This window comes from Cupressus sempervirens, chromosome 1 (genome assembly GCF_028749045.1).
Source record: "Cupressus sempervirens isolate cs-2001-9-10 chromosome 1, ASM2874904v1, whole genome shotgun sequence".
Taxonomy (NCBI): Eukaryota; Viridiplantae; Streptophyta; class Pinopsida; order Cupressales; family Cupressaceae; genus Cupressus; species Cupressus sempervirens.
Window position 1 is genome coordinate 307,755,712 of NC_143118.1, and position 23,129 is coordinate 307,778,840.

Genomic DNA, 23,129 nt, shown 5'->3' on the forward strand with positions numbered 1-23,129 from the left:
CTCTCCCATGGTTCCTTTGATGCATAGAATACTTTGGTAAATATCTCTTGTGAAATCCCTAGAAGAGAATTCAATTGAATTGTAACATTATGTAAAATTGCATTTTAAATTTTGATGTATTTGGCTAAGATGTCAGGTTTTCTTGTTGGACCTTTCCCGATGGAGCCTTGAACCAAGATGAATAATAGAGAAAGAAAAAGATTGTGGAAACCTCCTTGCATTGTTCTTATGTGATTTCTAATTATTCATATGTATTGGAGAAAATAGATTAATAGATAATGTCTTTGAATAATGAATTCTCAAGCTTCCATTCATGTTAAGAAAAAGTAATTGAATATGTTGAAGTTTCCAATTCAATATTTTATGTATTAAGAGAAAATGAATAATCATACTTTGTGGACAACAAATTTAGCTCTCTCCTTGTTAAATTATATAATTGACAAAGAAATTTTGATTAAGAATTATGCATCTCCTTGTATTCTAATGAAAGGTTCATATTCCCTTGTTGTATGATGAATAATAAAACATATGTTATAAAAAGAATAACCTTATACACATCTTTGTAATAGTATGCTTGAGAAAGGGAATCAATGTTGTCAATAAGATAGAAATCATTCCTTGGATATCGAAAATATATATATGCATCAACACTTAGAAAATAGACTTCAAAAAAATTTGCATCTCCAAGTTTAAAAACCTCTTTGGAAAATGTATGGGGAAAAATTTAATTCCCCCAACTCACAGAGAATATTCTCTGAGTTATCCCCTTTGAATTTCAACAAAAATAAAATAAAATCATATGTTAATACTTAAAACAATATTAATTTAATAAATTCAAAAATAAAACTCACTAATGCATATGTCAATGCAAATCTTATGGTCTTCTCTCATCAAAAAAACTTTTAGCATTTACTCCTATAGCTATCTAGCCCTTCACTAAATCAAGCTTCAAATAACCTCCTGCCAAATCTGGGTGTAGACTAGGCATTAGCATTAAACTCTATGTTGCAAGAAGGCAAGGTACTTACCTAGGACATACTATCTAGTTATCTTATTAATAAAAAAAAAATTCAAGCTGACTCACTATATTAATACCCTCCACCTTTTTCCCTTTTCCCACTTCCTATTTGGAGGCCAGGTATGGACTCCACCAACCCTGCCATGCCATTTACTAGGCTGAGTACATGTTGACCTTGTTACAATGAGCAAGAGCAAGGTAAGTTTTTTAAAATATATATATATAAACTTTAATACCTCACCCACCAATCCTCTTCCCCATATGCGCTTGGGGACTTGCTGACCCTCACTCACACAAGGTGGGAAGGGAAAGCCTATGTTGATAGGCCTGGGGAAATGTGAAGCTACATGGGGAGCTGTGGGAAGCTTGGTAGGGAAGCCAAGTGGTGGCTAGGCCACTTGGCTAGGTAGGTATGTAGGTTACTTTTAGGTATGATGAGTACTTTGTAGTCTAGGCTAGTTGTAGGGGTATTTAGTTAGTTTAGATTTATTGTTAAGATTAAAAAAAACTAGGTTAACATCAATTCAATATTTAGTTTAATAGTTACTTTATGACATTAGGAAGTAGTTTAATTGTCTTGTTTTATGTGTTTTTTTAGTTTAGGGTCTATTGTTTTATGCATACATATACTTAAGTTTTTAGTTAAGTTTTAACTCTAATGTTTATAATGAATTCAGTATAGAATAGTAATTTAATTGTTAGATTATTATTATTTCTAATTTAAAAGTTTAAGTTGAAATTAGTATATTTTAATTAAAATAGCTTTAGTGCTTTATTAACTAGTTTTATACTATTGTGAGTTAAATTAGATTAATCTCAATATTGGCATTTTAAATGTCGAACTTAAATTTTATAATAGTTTAGAATAAAGTTTAGATTTACCTAATGACTTAATTGAAATAAGTCTAAGCATTCAATTTTAATGGTAATCGATAAATTAATGAATTAGATTGTTATAAAGTATGTTAGAGAAAATTTTAAGTTTAAATGTAGGTAGTATAATTGATGATAATGTTTACCTCTATTGTATGTGTATATCCAAGGTGAATTAGACTTTTGGATTAAAGTTTTAATACATAGATAGCATGCGTTGGATGGATAGATTTAATTGATCTTCTTAATGTTAAATGATTTAATTTGTAATGTCGATAAAGTTATTAAGTAAACAAAAGGGACTAGTTTATTAGTTCATTATAAGGTTAGTGGTATATTGATCATAATTAAATTGATGCTAAACGAGTTATGTAATTAAGAGATAGATGTCATTTTAGTTAGTAGGTCATATTGACATATTGAATAAGTTGTTGTGTTAATCTATGGCCATCCCTAGGCAGTGATATTTTAAGGAATTATTAAACAAATAGATGGATTAGGACTTTAGTTAATGGAATTAGTCATTTTAATTGAATTATTTGATTTACTAAGAAACCCTAAATTTACCCTAATAATCCCTTCAACGAAATGTTGAAACTGAGTTGTAACCTTTTTATATCATTGAGAACTTGCATCTAGCTTCCAAGTACCTATGGTTATCTAGATTTTAAACTACCTGAATAATTAGTTCCATTATAGTTAATCATCTAACCTTTTTCAACTTTATTATCTTAATTAATTCTTATAAAAAAAAAAAAAATTGTGTGCGTTTTGCCTATATATTTTGGGTATGACAGGAATTGAAGACAACCTCCACACTAAAAAAGAAGGACAAACTAGTAAGGAAACTTAAGAAGAAATTTGGACAGGGTATTGATGCAAAGGAAGAAGAAGAAGAAGATGATGAAGAGAATGAAGAGGGAGAAAAGGTACAAGCACAATGACCTCTAGCTTTAACCCAAGGCATGGGTGAGAACCAAGAAGAAGAAACCAATGAAGCACCAACACAAGTTGAGTAGAAGAAGAGAAAGGCTAAGGCACAACCTGTAGCCAATGCAAAGAAAGTTGTCAAGCCTAGCCCAGTAAATCCTACAACACCAACCACTAGAGAAAGCACACGAGCCATCACACAAAAGACCAAGGAGAAATCCAAAGAGAAGACAAAGGCTATAGAACAAAAGGGGAAAGTGTACAAGAAGTAGAGAAGGAAATATGTTGCACAACTAGAAACAGATGATGAAAGGATAGAATTTGAAGATACAAGTTAGTTTAGATTGGTAAGTCATGTACCTAAAACTAATCTTGAAAATATCTATGATAATGTTAAGGATGATGTAGTTATGACTGGGTTGAAGAATATTGATTTTGGAAAACTTGATAGAGAAGAGCAAAATCTGATTGAGGAATCAATTTATGCAATGATGTCTAAGTTCAATAATACTCCACTTGAATTAGATAATACAATGCCAAAGGATTTGTGTACTATTATTGAAAATAAGTGGCATTACTACCTAAACCTAGAGAAAGAAATAAGGGAATCAAGACTAGCCCAGGTAATGCTAGAATTGACCAAAGGTCAATGGATAATATAAGAGCCAAATTGACATGTATCTAGGAGTCCCTCACTCCTCATATGGAGATACTACACAAGGAACTAGGTTATGTAGAAACCTTGTTAAAGAAAGACCCCAATCTTTCTACACTAGATGGCCTAATGCACCTTGTTGTCAAGCTTTCTATTCAACTCAAGTAACTGGATGTTGCATGTGACAACTGGGATGCAGCTCTAAAGATCATAATGATGGTCCATCAATCATTTCTAGACAAACACACTATATGTGTATAGTGTACAACCCATTTGACATAAGTGTCAAAAAGGGGGAGTAAGTAAAAATGGGGAGTATGAAAGTATGGGGGAGAAAACAAAGAGAGTAAACAAGTATGGGGGAGAAAAAAAAGAGAGTAAACAAAAAAAATCAGCTATGAAAAGAGTATCAAATGAAAGAGTATTAGCAGAGACAAATCTACTTACATGGAGCACAAATTTTTGGATACAAAATAGATATACCAACTGAAGGGGAGTTACACATTTTAAGGTATATAAGTTATTGCAAAATTTTGAAATTTTGAATTTTTTGATATAAGTCGAGTCATGGTTATGATATTCTCAAGAAGATTAGATTAATTATGGATATTCAAGTGTTTTTGACACTCATGTCAAAGGGGGAGATTGTTGATCTTAGACTAGTTTTGACAAGTGAGTGTCAACACACTGAAGAAATTTACTTAGTTCATGCCAAACTAGTAATACATGTTGAGTTGCAATGAGTGTTGAGTCACTCATGTGCTGACTCACTTAAGTGCCAAGCAGATAGATGATGCTGAGTGATTCAGATGCTGAGGAAACAGATGATGACAAGCAGTTTAGGAGCCAAGTCAGAAATAGAATTGCAGTATATGCTGAGCACTAGTCACTTCATTTGCCGAGTGACATAGAATTGACATATTTGTTTGTAAAGGCACAAACACATGTGTAAACCATTTTTGAGCCAACCTAAGGATAAATTTTGATTCTTTAGAGATAAGGACAAATCTATTTGCAGAATCCCTATGTATTTGCATGCATCCAATCAGATAAAAGGAAGGATTAAGTGGCAATATGGATGGATCTAAGCTATAGATTCATACCTAACCCAAAGTCTCCTTGTCTTCTTAAGGAAGACAAAAACCCTAAAATTCATAATGATGATGATGAATGTGCAAGATTGAAGGAGAATTTTGCATGCACAAATAGAGCATTCATAGAGACTTAGAAGATATAGAGAGTGAATTGCAGAATCAGTTTAAGAAGAACAAAGGATAGAGGATACAACATTTTTATATTAAATTAGAAGGATCAAGAAAAAAATTGCAAGGATTTGATCTTTAATCAGGCAACCAAATCCAATCACAAGATCTATGTTGAAACATCGTAACATGTGATTTTGGTAAAATCTCTTAACAGAGTAGTCCTAACAAGCTGAAGTATATCCTTTAATAGGGTGACATTCTGAGTGGATGATCAAAATTTCTTTAACCAAGCATACTTCTAACAGGGTGTTCAAATCCTCTAACAAGGTGGGACTTAATAATCTTTGTAATTCTTTAACAGGGCAGTCCTTTCACAGGGAAGATCATAGTTTATGGTCAAACCATTGCAACCTTAATTGGATACACTTTACAACTACAACGGTGAAGATTTGTGGGTGTCATCCCCACCCTAGTTTTACCTTCTCACTTGGAGGGTTTCTGGGTAATCATATCTCGTGTCAAATGTGTGATTGCTTATATGTTTACATGCTTTAGATGTATGTGTGGTGAAATTTTTATGGGTTCATATTTTAACTATTGATTCACCCTGCCCCCACCTCTTAGAAGTTTACTTTCCTACTCCTAATTCCAACAGGAAGAAAAAATGAAAAAAAGGGGGAAATGAACAAAAGAGAGGATAAGGAGATCAACCAAGAGGGATAGAAATAATACTAAACTAAGGGAGAATAAAAATGAGGGAACAATAAAATAAAATTCATATTAAAAAATAAAGAAACTAAAAAATAAATATACATAATATAAAATATATAATTATACACAATATGAGTGTGCGTGTACAAATAAACAAGTGTGTGTGTGTGTGTGTGTGTCTATATATATATATATATATATATATATATATATATATATATATATATATACACATACATACATATATACATACATACATACATATACATACATACATATATATTATGTATATATATACACTAACCCATATATGTATAAATATATTACTATTTTTTGGTCAAATAGATTGTCTATAATGTTAGTTATGCATTGAAATTCATCGTATAATATTGGAAATTTTATTTCTCTTGGGTGTGTATCTTGGAAAATCCTAATAGGTCTAGCCCCATTTGAATGCACAATTTCAATTATTGTGTTTTCAATGTCTTTTATTGTAAATGCATAATTAAATCCAATAACTAAGTGATTAAGATCTATTGTTGATAAACTTATCAAGGCATTCATTACATAAGAATTCCTAATATTTCCAATTGTGCTATTTGTTTACATATTCTAACTTTTATTTCAATTTGATCTCTATTTTTTTTTTGCATCTATTTTGATGAATAACAATTCTTACAATTTATCAAAGTGTATAGATGCATTAATGATTATTCCATTTAATCGGTATTGTGATCTTTTCAAGGCCAAATGTCTAATTTTTGCAAAATCTATATGCAAAGAGATAAGTATTTCTTCTAGGGAACTTATAATGTGGATTACCTCTATTTGTGGGTTGTGTTTTATGTTCCATGATTTGGAAAAATAAGGCACTCTACAAAGTTCAATAGGTTTAAGATATTTTTAAAAAATGAGCCACCTCTAGGAAATATCCAATTCATACGTAAAGCAGGAAATCCAGAGGACATTTGCAATTGGAGGCCCATCACCCTTCTAAATTTATCTTATAAGATTATTTTAAGGGCACTTTCTCTCAAAATCTGGCACATGTTTCCTTTAAATGTGCACCTTGACCAAATTGGCTTTATTAAGTCTAGATATATTCTCAACAACATCATTGCTACCTGGGAAGGCATGGAGTGGGCTCGCAAGTCCAACCAGAAGGCCATCTTTCTAAAGATTGATTTTACTAAAGCCTATGATCGCATTGAATGATCCTTTATTTTGGCTATGCTCTAGGCTCTAGGTTTTGGTCCCAATTTTTTACAGTTTGTGGAGATGCTTTTTGGTGATGCTAATGCTTGCATTACTATCAATAATTCACAATTAGAGGTTTTTTGCCTTTTTCGCTCAATCAAGCAAGGTTTCCCTTTAGCTCTAGTGCTTTATGTTCTTGTTGTTGAAGGTTTTGGCTATTTTCTAGCTTATTCTATGTCTTTTGGACTAGTTCATGGCATTTCCTTACGCGAATCATCTTTCCTGTTAGTCAATGGTCACTTTGTGGATGATTCCTTTCTCACTCTTTTAGAGGATGAAAAAAACATCAAGAATACTTTAAGTGCCTAGACACCTTTTGTCAAGCCTCTAGATCTACCATTCAATGGCATAAAACTCTTTGCTTCCACTAGTCATTCTTGCAAGCTCCACCTTGGCTCAGCTAGTTTGAATAGAAATGGGTTACACATGGGGAGATTTTTTGCTTTCTTGGCATTCCTTTTACTTTCCAGGCTTCACCTATTGAACTTTGGAATGTTGTGCTTCCCAAGATTACCAAGAAGCTTGATTATTGGATTAAGAAACCCCTCTCCCTTGCTAGCAAATTCTAGATTTGCTTGAAGGTTCTTGCAGCTACTCATGTTTATTATACTTCTTGTTGGGCTTCCTCCAAAGCTTCTTATTAGAAATTGGAAAGATTTCCCAGGGATTTTCTTTGGGCTTTTGGTTCTAATCATCATGAGTTTCACAGAGTTTCCTAGGATTTTTGTGGTCTCCCAAAATAATCTAGTGGTCTTGGCCTGCTTTTCACACAGAAACAAGGCCTTGCACTTTGTGCTAAATGGATTATTTGTGCTATCACTAGAGATGAAGCCTAGAAGATTTTGGTTTGACATTGCATATCTTCCAACTTTCCTATCAATAGGCCTGCTTGGAAGGGGATTGGTTTCCATACCCTTCTCATCATGCATGAGCCAATGATCATACAGGGCTTATTTTTCATCAAGAGCATATGGAAAGCCTGGGAGGCTATTAAGACTTAGCTTTGATGGGCTGGGGATGAGCTTCACAATGGGCTCTCCTTGAATTAGCAGAACATTTGATGGTCTCTCCTATTTTTCATTTAGGGTACTCCCCTTGCCAAGACTCAAGGTGCTAGTGCTCTGCATTTGTTCAAATGGGACATTAGAACTCCCAAGGACCTCTTCTTGAGGGTTTCCATGAGTTTTAGGTCTTGGGAAGATATGCAACTACAATACTGCCTTATCCATTTAGATTGATAGACTTTTGACCTTTTTCTCTCTTCAATTCCAGTCCTCTTAATTCATAAAGTGGGTATTTAGTTCATTTGACCTTGGTGGCATGATTGGAAGTGGTATCCTACCACTCCATTTTCCAATTATAAGCGAAGTCTGGGATATTGATGGCTTTTGCCCCATCTTCCTATGGTGGACATGCTCAACCAGCAATGGAATTTTCAATTTTCTCTTTCCCAATGGAGAAAATTCTTTGATACCATTTGGAGTGCTATAATAGAACCCAAGATTGCCCATTTTTCTTGGTGCCTTGCCTTCCAAGGTCTTCCCTTGGGGTCTCTACTCAAGTATATTGGGGTTCCAGATCCTAGATGCCCTTTTTGCAGACAACTAGAGTCTTTCTTGCATATCTTCTAGTTTTTTAGGCATGCCCAAAATTATTGGCACTGGATTCATGATTTTTTCAAGCCATTTAGGCCTGAACCTTTTTCTTGGCACATGATTTTTCTAGGTGATTCTCGTAGAATCCCTCAGAAATTCACCCAAATTTGGCATACTTCTAGGATGGAATTTTTTTTTACTTTGTGGAAAGATAGGAATGCTATTCTTTCCACACACAATTTTTTGGATATCAATATTGCCATGTGCACTAAGGCATGCACTTATAATAATGTATTTATGTAGATTTAGGTGCAAGATAAAAAAGTTTCCCTTGATGTAGCTCACTTGCAGGAGTTGTTGAACCACTGGGGTAATGCCACCTACACTTTTGCTAGAGTTCCTCTTGATGCCTTGGAAAAAATCTCAATGCGTCTTGGCCACCATTTACAATTCCATTCCTCAGATCGCCACTTGCACACCCCACACTCCCAGGCTTCCTACAACTGCTCTCCCAGTGGTGGCGATGGGGGATGGAGGCACTGCTCAGCTTCTCCACCTCATGGTAGTTTAGGTTGGTCCCCAGGTCCTCCTCCTAGTGCTCATTGGGCACTTTCTCAAAAATGGCCTTGCCTAGATTTGGTGATTTCTCCTTTGCGGCTAGAGATCAAAGATGCAGAGGCTGCTACTACTGAAGATGGATGGATTGTTCCTAGCCTGCCCCCCAATCCAAAAGATGATTGGGGCTTCCATGAAAAAGATTAACCACCACCCTCAGTTGGCATTGCTTTGGTCACCTAAGGTTGCCTTATATATATATATATTTTATAAATAGTGTCTAATTTTCATTGCAGTCGTGTGTTTCTTCTCTGGCTATGGCCATGTGAACTCATTCATGGGGTCATCTTGTATCCCCTAACTCTTTTTTGTGAATTGTATTCTTAGTATATTTTTATTAATAGAAAATAACTATTGATCAAAAAATGAGCGACCTTATTTCAATTTTATTTTTGTTAGTTGAAATAGGTAGAAACAAAAAAATCATCAACGAATGTGTTCTCAATGCTTCCCATGTCTATATAAAACTATATCATTTCACACATAACACATGGTTGAGTTGGCATGTAATTTATGATTCACAAGTATGTATTTATTTGATTTTTAATTACATTATTTCTAGGGGATCATTTATGATATGTTCCTTCATAAGTATCACTTGTCACATGTGTCGTTAGTTAATTTGCAGCAATTGTCATGTCACGTAATTGGTTGTTTTCATCACCTTTGTTAGCCTCAACTAATAATATTGTTAATGTATGTGAAAGAGTCATATTAGTTGTTATGTTTTCATTGATGTCAAGCCTTAATTGGTTCGAAATATTTCTAATTCACTAGAGTTCCATATTGTTTTATTGATGAAGAGAATTTGAAGAAAGTATGATGAGTTAGAATGTTGATAAGTGTATGGTATTCAATGTGCACTTGAATGAGATAGAATCTGACAATGTAATCTTGGTCTGATTATTTTACATGATCCAATGAATTGTTTGAAATCATGTATATACAAGACAATTTGGTTAGTGAATGAATAAATGAAGTATTAATCAAGCAACTACAATTTTCATCGAGCACGTGATATTATCAGGTACTCGATATTGGGCCAAATACCCGAAACCCGCAAGCACAAAATTAAATCAAGAAACCCAAGTGTTATTTCCCACTATTGTTTCTTGTCGCTAGAGAAATCTAGGGCCCCCATTTTGGATACATTATCTAAGATCGGGTATAGGATCTTGAGGCAACCTCAAGTAAGTCCATTTTTTTGGCTTTTGATTATTTTCATTGAATTATATTTAAAATTCAATTTTTTTAATAGAAATAACTAGCTTTCTAATTTTAATTTAAAACTATTAATACAAATAGTAATGTTTGGATTCTTTGTAATTTAATAGGCATGGATAACTTGAGCGATGTTGATAACACTGAGCCATGAAACAATGTTCCTTGAAACCCTCCGCGAAACATTCCACAACCTCATCAAAATACTCAACCTCCACCAATGGTCCACTACCCCTTCAATACCCTCCTAAAATTAAAGATTTGATACAAGAAAATCTTACTAAATTAAGGGGTTTTAAAGGCACATATAATAATATACCTAAATTGACTCTCATGTTATCCACATTAAACACCATAGTGGATAGTATTCAAACACTTGCCAATCAGCAAAATGTTGATCTTCTCTGGTGTGAGAAAATGCATGTCATGTTTGATGATGGGTTGGACTATGATGAGGTTTTATCCCTAAACATAATCAAAGATGATATTTTTAACCTTTTTGTGAACCCAAAAACCTATAAAAAAAATAGAACACACAAAGCCCAAATGGTCAAGTAAATGGTGCACAAATGAGGCTATGCACATGAATGTTTGGGATCATTGGTGGATATTTTTGACAAACCTCCACACAATAATTTAGAGGCCCCATTTTATTTCATTAAAAAATTGTATGTTGAATTTGCATTAGGTCTCAATGTGAACTATTGGAGACATTTATGGTACATTATGTTGTGTTATCATTTATTTTCTATTTGATTTTGGAACATATATGATTTTTGATCTTTATTTTCTCTTACAAGTATCACCTATCAATGGGGGGGAGTGTAGGGGTGAGTCATAAACCATTGAAAAGGGAAAGGTAATTAGTTGTTTTAAAAGTGATTAAATATCAATGCATTCTTGTATGTTGTGTGTGCCGATGAAATTTAATTACATTCTTTATTGTACAGTGCATGCATATTGGTGATGAGTCCAGGAAGATTCAGCATCAAAAAACCTCTTAGATTTACATTTGCAGTGAGAGCCCCATCATATGTTTATATATAATTTATTTTTTATTTTCCTTATTTTTGTAAAATTTTGCAAAGCTATTTCCCATTATATTAACAACTATGCTTTTGTATATGGTAGGAAACACCTAGTGCGTAGGAGGTTAGACATCAAAGTATTGTATCTTTTCTCACAAAGCCATTGTTTCCAGAGGAGGGGTCAATAGAGATACATTTTAGATTACATTCTTGATTATATGTTATAAATTTAGTATGCTATCAATTATAATGCTATATTTTAAGCTGTAGATCCATCTAAAAACCATAGTTGAACATATACAAGCCATAATATATGAGGTTCAAGCATTGCGGAGGACATATGAGAGGACTCTTAGCCCTTGCAAGAGGTTGAGGAGAGAGGTATTTATGATGAAAGTTTGAAAAGTAATCTTCATTAAAATAATCATCATTATGTATTTGACTAATTTAATGTTAGATATGTAGAATCATATAAATTCAATAAACTAACTTTGGGTTATCTTTCTTATTTGTGTAGGAGGCATCCAATCCACCTAGTATACTGAAGAGCTTGCATTTTGATAATCCACCAGCATCATATGATAGTATAGTTGTCATAGGATGCATCATGAGGCATTTTGAGATGGGATATGCCACATTGTATACATAAACTTTGATATTATACACATTTCAATGACATGATAACCACATTTTGTATATGGTTCTATGTATTTTTATATATATTTATGTTATTTATCTATGGATACATGTATTTTGACATATATTTTTTTCATTTATGTGCACAAGGATATGCATTTTGATTTATTATGGTATCAATTCAATTTATCGTGTATCATGTGTATTGTTCATGTTTATGGATTATCATTCATTTTGATCATGTTTGTCATATTCAATTCAAATGTACTAATTTGTGAAGAATGTTTTATCAAATTTTAATTCAATTTTTAATTTTAAATTATATCATATATATGTTTATTTTGAAGTGATGTCTATAGTCCCTTAAGATGTCTACAATTATCCAAATCCACGGCCAATTTGGTCTTAGAAGTCCATCTTTGTTCTTAGGGGACACTTCAATATTTAGTGTTCACAAACATTATAGGGGCTTTGTGGTCAAAATAGGGGTGTCTATTGGGATCATCCATCCACTAACAAAACTTATTTTTTGATGCCACAATCAACGATTTGAAGGAAGGGTTGTGATGCACCAATGAAGTGATGTACACTACAAGTTTTAGCATCAAGTGAGATCGCTATGCAAAATCCAAATGGAATGTGATCTCTTCGAGATGAGAAATATTATTGTATACCTTGGAATCACCCTCCTTTAGCAGTCAATGTTTCACTGATAGCCCTCACGAGCTCTAACTTATGACCCCCAGAAGATTGATCTCCAAACACACTTAGAGAATCTTAGAGACACTTCAGTACGGGGTGGCCGCAAATGTTGTAGGCTCTTCATGGTCAAAACAAGAGTATCACTAGGGTTCAACTACCCATATGAAACTACCAGAATTGATGATTCTATGTCATAATTAGCAATTCAAAAATTACATAGTGATGCACCAATGAAATGAGGCACAATGCAAGTTTTGGCATCGAGAGAGATCCCTGTGTCAAATCTAAATGGAATGTGATCTCTTCAAACTGAGAGAGGTTATTGTAGACCTCAATATCACCATCCTATAGGATTTGAAATTTCACCAATAGTCCTCATGAGCTCTAAGTTATGAACCTAAGAATATCAATCTCCAAATGCACTTAGAGCATTTTAGAGACTCTTCGGTATATGGTGGTTGTAAACATTGAAGGCTCTTAATAGTAGGAACAAGGGTTTCACTAGAGTTCACCTATCCATCCAAAGCTAACAAAGCTAACAATTCAATGCTATGATTAGTGATTTTAAATTTACGTAGTGATGCACCAATCAACTATGACACATTGAAAGTTTTGGCATCAAGGGAGATTGTTGTGCCAAATCCAAATGGAATATGATCTCTCCATATTGAGAGAGGTTATTGTAGACCTTGAAATCACCATCTTGTAGTTTCACTAATAGTCCTCATGAGATTTGAGTTATGACCATTGGAATATTGATCTCTGAACACACTTAGAACATTTTAGAGACTCTTTAGTATAGAGTGGCTAAGAATGTTGTAGGCTTTGCGTGGTTAGAACAAGGGTGTAACTAGGGTGAAAAAATGTAGTGTCAAAAATAGAATAATTTTTTCTTCATTCCACTCCTTATTAGGTTTTTATCTTCATGCACAACTACTTTTCATGATATATCTACATTCCAATATCATAAATACATAATAATAAGTTAATTGAATTTAAACAAGATAATCATTGGTTCACTAGCTCATTATGAAAAAAATAACATAAGAAGTCAATATATCTAGTTGATTATTCTTGTAGGATCATCTCCCTAGTTTAGGGTCTCCAATAAGCTTTTTGTTCAACATTACTAATAGTAAAAAGTTCTTTTAGTTTTGGTCTTCTTTTATGCTTCAACAACTTCACATTTATTTTTGTAATAAGATGTGAATATACGAGAATTGATTTGTGCTTTTGATAGTCTTTGAATGCAAGATTTCCATTCTGTCTAAGCATCTATGCCTAGATCCATGTTCCAACAACAATAATAGAGCTAATAGGATATGTGAATACCTCTTACACAATGTGCTAACCAATAATCTAATTTCTCATCATTCCCTTGTGGTGCAACCAATTTAAAGAATTGTCCTAGATGAAGAAGATCTAATGGATGGTTATGTTCAAATGAACTTTCCCTGTCATTATTTATGATAGAGGTTATGAGAGAAAATGGATTAAGATAATGTGGAGCCCATGTATCCACCCACTTATTTGACTCAGAGTGATCCCAATCACACTAAAAAAACTAGGACAAAAGAAAGCTAGTTGTCATTTCCAAATGGTCCATGTACTAGAATCAGAGCTCCAAAATGAATTTGCATTTTTTAAGAATCTCTAATAGTAGGAAAATCTAATCTATCACCTATGAACCTCTCCTCAACCAAGCAAGAGAACCTACATAGTAATGAATCGAGAGCCCCCCCCCCCCCATGATAATGTTGAACTACACCAATCAACAATGCTACAAGCATCAAGGAGCTTTTCTCCTGAAATCTTCAATTTCTCCTTAACTAGATCTCTCTTTACACATGCCCTTGCTCCATCATGTTTGCCTTTCCCATGGGAAGACTAAAAAATAATACAAATATGAGACACCCCACTCTCTACATGCATCCTACAAAACCAATAAAACATGCAAACATTCTTGAATTGACTTGTGCAATTATCTAACCAAATGATATGTCTATTTATAGCAATATCATGCCACTACAAGAAATAAAAATAATTCTTGATCATATGGGTCGAATGGGGTTGTAGACTAACCTACAACCCCCTTTGATCCATTTCATCACAACATATGTCCCTAGGGGTCCTTGGACACCTGTAGATATATTGAAATCAATCATACGAGTCAAATGGGGTCATAAGCTAACCTATGACCCGCTTCGACCCATTTCATCACAACATATGTCCCTAGGGTTCCTAGGACCCCTAATGACATATTATAATTGATCATATGGGTCATAGGTTAACGTAGGCTAACCTATGACCCCCTTCGACTTACTTCTTCACAATATATGTCCCTAGGATCCTTGTACCCATTGTGATATATTGTCATCAATCATATGGGTCAAAGGGGGTTTTAGGTGAACCTATGACCACCTTCGACACATTTGATCACAACATATGTCCCTAGGGTTCCTAAGAACTGTAGGGACACATTATAATTGATCATATGGGTCGTAGGTTAATGCAGGCTAACCTATGACCCCTTCAACCCATTTATTCACAACATATGTTCTAGGGGTCCTAGGACCCCTATGGGCATATTATAATTGATCATATCAATTGAAGGGGGTCATAGGTCAATCTATGACCCCTTTCAACCCTTTCATCACAACATATGTCCCTAGGGGTCCTAGTTTCTCTAGGGACATATTGTAATCAATCATATCGGTCGAAGGGGCTTGTAGGTTAACCTACAACCCTTTTCAACCCATTTCATCATAACATATGTCCCTAGTGGTCCTAGGACCCCTAGGGACATATTTTAATTGATCATATGTGTCAAAGGGAGTCATAGGTTAAGACAAGACCCCCTTTGACCCATTTCATCACAACATATGTCCCTAGGGGTCTTATGAGCCCTAGGGATATATTGTTATTGATCATATATGTCGAAGGGGATCATAAATTTAAGTGGTATCTAGCTAGAGTTGAAAAATAATCAAGAAACAAGCTAAAGTGTTTAAGGTTAGATAGAGGAGGTGAATTCATTTCTAATGAACTCAATGAAATTTGCACTAAGAAAGGAATCAAAAGATAAGTATCAGCCCCTAGTACACCTCAATAGAATGGTATAGTAAAAAGGAGAAATAGATCAATCATGGATTGTGCCAGAACCCTAATGATAGAAAATAATGTTGCAAACAAATACTGGAAGGAAGCAATCAGTGCAATAGTTCATACCTTGAACAAAGACTCAAATCAGACTCCTTATGAACTATGGTATGGCTACAAACCTAATGCAAGTTACTTGAAAGTATCTAGTAGAAAATGTTATATTTTCAAGGAGACTAGGAAAGTTAAATTTGATGTCAAAAGTGATGGAGGCATATTCCTAGGATACTCCAACAAAAGTAAAGCATACAAACGTGTGAATCTAACTACTCATAAGATCATAGAAAGTGCACATGTGTAGATTGATGAGTTTGTAGAAAAGAGTGAAGAGGAGAGAAACAAAGAACATGAAGACTATAGAAAGTTTATTTACTTTGAACCTAATACATTGCCTAATCTAGTTGGACATTATCTGACTTCACCTCCCAAGTCCCAAAATTTCTAAAAGAACCTATGCTGCATCCCGTGCAACCCAAGTCACAGGTTGAATGATCCAAGTCATAGTTAGAAGCTACTGAGTTGCAACCAGTGCAACCTAAGTTTGAGTTTTAAGGACCCGAGTCACAAATAGTGGGATGTGAGCATGATCTAGAAGATCATGATGAGGCAAGTGGAACAAGCTCTAAATCCAATGTGTCTGTACTTGCAAGATATGTCATAAGACACTATGCACCTGAGCAGATCATTGGAGATAAGTTAGATGGTACAATGACAAGAAACAAATTGAAAGGTGCATGTTTTCTTACTAAATTTGAACATAGAATAGTTAAAGATGCTTTGGATAATGAAAGTTGGATTGAAGCAATGAATGAAGAGGAAAAATGGATAGAAAGGAATAAGACTTGTATGGTTGTTCCTAGACCCAAGCAAAAGAATGTAACTGGCACAAAGTGGGTGTTCAAAAATAAGTTGAATAAAGATGGAGAGGTTTCAAAGAACAAAGAAAGGTTAGTATATCAAGGCTATTCTCAAGAGGAAGGTGTTGATTATGGTGAAAATTTTTCCCCTATTGCAAGATTAGAAGGTGTTAGGACTCAACTTTCTTATGTTGCACATAAAGGATTTAAAGTGTATCATATGGATGTGAAATATGTATTCTTGAATGGAATTTTAGAAGAAGAAGTCTACATAGAGAAACCTGAAGGTTTTGTAGATCCTAGAAAAAAGGATATGGTTTGTAAATTGCATAGATCATTATATGGTCTCAAACAAGATCCATTAGCTTGGTATGAAAGAATTCATAATTATTTTATGAAGATTGGTTTTCAAAGGACAAATGATAAGAACAGTCTATACATCAAAGAAGGACCAGACAAGAAGATTGCGTTGGCAGAAATCTTTGTGGATGATACATAGTTTACTAGAAATGATTATTTGTGCAAATCATTTTTAGACGAAATGAGTAAGGAATTTGATATGTCAATGTTCGGAGAAATAAAATTATTTTTTGGCTTGTAGATTTAATAGAAGAAAGATGGTATTTATATTACTCAATCTAAGTATATCAAGGAGATATTGAAGAAGTTTGGAATGGAGGATTCAAGACTAGTTGGGATACCTATGTCTACTGGACATAAGCTTTCCAAAAATGATGATTCCAAAGAGGTAGATTAGACCACATATAGATCTATTATTGGAAAACTTTAGTATGTAGTACATTATAGGCTTGATATTGCTCTTGCAGTTGGTATGGTGGCAAGATTTTTAGCTAATCCTAAAGAAAATCATATGATGGAAATAAAGAGAATCATGAGGTATTTAAAGGGTACTAAATATTATGGATTATGGTACAAGAAAGGAGGCAATATAGATTTGAAAGCCTTCATTGATGTAGCTTGGGAAGGAAGTGTTGGTGATAAAAAGAGCACCAGTGGTGGAACATTCTTTCTTGGTAAGAGACTAATTGTATGCGGGAAATGTGGGCCTTTCTCTTCACACCCACTTCAACATGACCACTGTATGCGAAAATATCCTAGAATGAACATTAAGTTGTTCATCCAAAACTATTTGGAAAATCGATCTATTGCCCCCTAACTAGATGGATTATGCTATTTCTCTTAGAACAAGAAGCTAGCAAGTAGACCTCTAATATGAAGGATTTGACTAAACTATATGAGAATGCAATATTATACTAGATGAGATGCAATCAATCTAAGAATAAAGGAAAAAAAATTATACTATATATATATATATGTATTTTTACACTAAGATGATATTATAATGCAAGAAATTTAAGCTATTAATGTATAACAAAATGGATAGATATTTCAACATAAATTCAATGTGAAATCAACTCAACCTCTCTAATGGGGAATTGAAGGCTCCTTAAATAGAATTCTAGAATTGATCGATGGTCGAGATCCATCGGAATGATCAGTCAAGATTGAAGATGAGATTTAGTTGGAATGGAAACCTCCTTGTGTAGATGAAGTTAACTATTTCATATCTGAGTGTCATGGAGAGTTAACTTATTCTCTTCTGAGTGTGAGAAAGAGTTAACTAAGTTAATTCCATTTAGAGTTCTAGTTCACTTAGAATTTCCATTTCTCAACTAAAGAGAAGATTTTGGGGAAGATATTTAATTTAATAAAATAGGATATGACCTCATAAATGCATAATTTTAATTAATTGAATAATTAAACTCAATAATTAAAATGAGGACATTATCTTATTAAATTAAATGCATTTAATTCCTTTGTACATTAGCTAAGGATATAATTTTAATTCAATTAAAGTATGAACACTTATAATTAAATTAAACTTAAATAATAGGTTTAATGTAGCTAATTAGAGTCAATACTTAGGAATGAAAAAAAGTGTGTGATTAATGTAGATTAGGGTTTTTTGCATTTGAAAATTAGGTCAAGTAATGAGTATCAGAATCATAATTGCCTAGTAAAATAAGACTTATGAATGATTAAATAGACTAGAATTGGTTAACATGGCAATGTGCGAATTTTGGGGTATTATATTTCCCCCTCTTTGAATGAATGCATGAGCAGCACATTTGATTCAAAGAAATTGGAAGTATGAAGCATAGATCAAGAAATGAGATTGGTTCCAAAATTAATGACACAAAAACCAATTGATAAGCTTTTTAAGGTTATCTCTAGAGTGAAGCTTTACATTTAGGGATCCAAATAGAACACCTAGATACCAATATATAGTGAGATTGGTTTTGAAATTGATGACACAGAGACCAATTGATAAGCTTTTTAATGTTATCTCTAGAATGAAGCTTAACCTTAGAGGATCTAGATAGAACACCTAGTTACCAAATTGTGGTGAGATTGGTTCTGAAATTGATGACACCAAGACCAATTGATAAGCTTTTTAAGGTTATCTCTAGAATGAAGCTTAACCTTAGGGGATCTAGATAGAACACCTAGATACTGAGATTGATAGCACAAAGATTGTCAAACTTCATAGAATTATTCCTAGAATGAGACTCAATTCTTAGGAGTAAGGTTTTAGACTATCCTAATACCTATCCATTGAATAGTGATCGAAAGAAAGAGCTTTAGAATTATCCCCAGAACAAAGCTTAACTCTTAGAAAAAGTTAGGATTATCTCTAGAATGAAGTTTAACCCTTAGCAAGAATTTGGAATTATCTCCAAAACAAAGCTTTATCCCCCAAAGTATAGATAGAACATTTGAATACTAGTCCATAAAGATAACAATACCTATCATGAGTCATAGAATTATCCCTAGAACAAGGCTTGATCCTTAGGAGTCGAGGTTACATTGTCTTGATACCTGTCCATCAAACTCTAACAAGAATTGTTATAAGATGTGATCAGCTAATCAAAAGATGAGATAGATGATGTAGATACAAGATAGATGGGAACAAAATGCCTTGAGTGATGAGATGCCCTGAGTGATAAGGACATAAGATTTAGATTGAGTTGAAATTCATATTCAATGATGTAATCATCCTACCCCCTTGGGAGTGAAATCGAAAGATGACACACTAGAAATGTGATGTAGAGTTGTATGTTGAGAGATACTAAAGAAAGATGAGATTCAAAAGAATGTAGAATAGATCAGAAGAATCTGAAGAACATTTGGAGTTAATTCGATGTGATTTTGGGGTCCAAAAGACCAAGTTTGACCAAAGTCAACTTGAGTTGACCTTTCCAAGAAATTTTGGAAAAATTGAAGAAAAATGTGATTTGAAAAGATTCCAAGACTCAAAAAGTATTAGAAAAATGGACTACACAAGCATTCAATTGCATCGGTCACAAAATCTTAAAATGCATTTTTTAGCTATTTAAATGTGTCAGATTTTAAATTCGATCCCAAAAATTAGTTTAGGAGAGCCAAATTAGCCAAGGGGTGATTTTCATGCCAAATAGAGCACTTTGAAAAATTAGGTCAAAACCTATATAAGGGCCCAAAGTGCCATTTTCAATTCATTTGTGCTTTTCTCTTTTGTGGAGAAGAGAGCTTTGAGGAGAAAGATGGTGCTTCCCATGCACAGGCATCGATTTGAGCTCTCTAGATGACACATCCAATTGATGGATTATGGGCATCTAGTGAGTCATCAATAATCTCACTTTTTTTTAAATTATCATGGTTTTCAAGTCATATTTAGCATGTTTTAGCTCATTTTTGAAATTATTGTGTCAATTTTCGTGTGAGGATTTTGTTCCTCGGTTGAGTCCAATCTCTCCTCACATGAAGAAGTACCAAGCTAGTACTTCTTCACCTAGTTTGATGGGTTTCCTGGCATGGAAGATGCCCATGTTTTGCACAAGAAGCCATAAATGTACTAATTTTTTTGTGGGTAGTTTGTTCTCTTTTCGCACAAGAAAGTGTTTCCTCACGCAAAGATGTGCAATCTCATGCAAGAACATAAATTCTCACATGAAAACATGGTGTAAAGTGACAGTTTAAATGTTTGAAAATTGATTTGTTGTTGTAATTTGTGTTTTCTTTTGTCTTGTTTGTTGATCTAATACTGATCATTTCCCTATTGTTTTCCTGCGTGTAGGTTACCTTTTCTGATGTCAGATTTAGATCTCATTACTTGCCTTAAGGAGCTCTATTTCGATAGCTAGATGATGCTAACATTGCACATATCGATGCTCTTGGATTGTCATATCTTTACTAGATCTCAACATTGATGGTGAATCATAGCCTATTGACTACACTTGTTAAGCATTTCCATTCAGAGACGAACACCTTCTATCTGCCCCAGGGAGAGATGATCATCACACTTGAGGATATCTACAAGATACTTCACATACCATTCCATGGGCCATGAGTGGTATATGACACAGTACCATGGATAGGTATAGAGGTACTATGGGTCGTTTCCTAGGAGGACCTGATCATGGGTAGAGCCATCAATTAGGAGGAGCTAGTGTGCACATACGGGCCCATGTACTGATTGCCAATAGTACTGGGCATATTCATTAGTTGCTTCCTTTTGCTAGATAGAGGTCAAAATGGATTAGAGTGCAGATGGGGATGGATGTTGCAGATGATGCTAGGGGCACCTAAGCGTTATGGATGAGATTAGTGCATGCTTGCCCACATGTTCCACAAGATGTATGAGATTGTCTATCATGAGAGGAAGAGCATGGATACTAGGGTCTATGTTCTTTAGGTATGGGCATGAGAACATTTTCCCATCACTAGACCCATTTTTTCATATGCGAGGCAGCCCGTGGAGCCTTATATATGTAGATATCGAGGTCAATTAATCTAGACAACTCTAGGGAAGATTGAGTAGTGGAGAGCTCGATTGGACAACTTGGTTGCAGTGGTGTGGAGACCATGGAGGGAGACAAAAACCTAGGATGATGCACTTCAAGGGCTAGAATACATGTTCACATAATGACCATTGATAGTTCTCTCCATACAAGTCATTGAGAGGTTACCACTGACATGGGTGTGGCAAAAGTATGGTCGACCATAGGATATGTCATAGGAGTATTATTCTTACATGTAGCTAGCTATAGATGTAGATCATGGTGGTCAACAAGATTTGACTAGGATAGTTGATGATTGACATGCATACCATAGTCATGACCTAGTGGGATTATTTGCCAGTGGTAGTAGAGGGGGGGATGACTCCAACTTACTAGGCATATTTTGCGAGTCATCCTTTCCCTTAGTTCACAGAGCCAGTGGGGATGGTCGTATCCATTCATTTGGTATAGGTACCACTATAGCAACTGCAATAGGAGAGAGTCATGCAAAGGACACTCCAGGTTCCTATTCTACTATGACAGATGAGATTGGATCCAAATGCTAGTGGTAGTGGGATAGGATAGAGACTTCCTCAAGTGAGATGGGTTCCTTAGGAGCCATTAGAGGAGACACCTAGAGGCTACATAAAAAGGTAGAGCAACCAACCGAGTAGGAGGTGTAGGGTGTGGGTGATGAGGAGATATAGGATCAGCTTGTAGGACCACAGGGTAGAGATATCCTAGCATAGACCCAGGAGACACTAAGGAGGTCAAGAGAGCATGTGAGGAGAACACAATGATAGCTAGGAGAGCTACATATATAGGTTACGGTGAGGGATACCCAGATAGTTGAGCGAGATTGTGAGATCTGCAGCTTATGGGAGCAGTTGGAGTGAGAGGCTTAGAGATCATAGCAGCAATAGGATGAGATCTGACTGTAGAAGGGTAGGTTATTATTATGTAGCCTATGCTACAGTAGTGCTAGAGGAAGCAGAGAAGGTGCCTAAATTTTCATAGTATGCCAAGGATTCATGAGGTGTATGGCCTCCGATGAGACTAGATATGCCTCCTCCTCCTCCTTTTCTACTAGCTAGAGAGGTGGGAGAGGGACAAATTTAGATAATTTTGTTTCAATTTTTCTCTAGCTATGTATCAATTGGTGTGTTAGGGCCATTTTGTACCATTTTTGAGATCGACAGTGCTTGAGTAGCATTCAATTTTGCACCAATATACAGTTGACTTCACACACACACACACACACATATAAGATTTTGATTCTAGTACCTTTGCATGTGTCATCTTTCTGTCTTTATATTTTTTTGTACATCATATATTTATGCTAAGATTATGAATTCAAATTTCATATGATGTATGAATGTAGTATAGATGAGATGAATCATGATAAAATGCAAAATGTTAATGAACTGGCATCTCATGCAGTGTTCCATTTTGTTGATAATGATAGGTATCCCAAGAAGATTGAGAGGACAAACCAAAGAACCAAACACTTGTGTAGGCATGAAGAAACATGATACTTTGAAGAAGCCAACAATCCCTCATCACAAATGATGTAAGTGAATCAGTGATTAAACCATGTGCTTATGCAATGTAGCCGTATGCTAGATGCAACCCTAGGTCTAGTTATCAAGCTTCAAAAATTATCATCATGTTTAGTGAAATCCCACATGTCATTCAATTCCCACTAACATTAAAATCATGGAAATATGAATAGGACATATGTTCTAGTTTTTTCAAGATTAAATGTAAGCATTTGAGGCACAAGAAGCCAAAATGACCAAAACATTTGTCCCTTTTAATATAGAAAG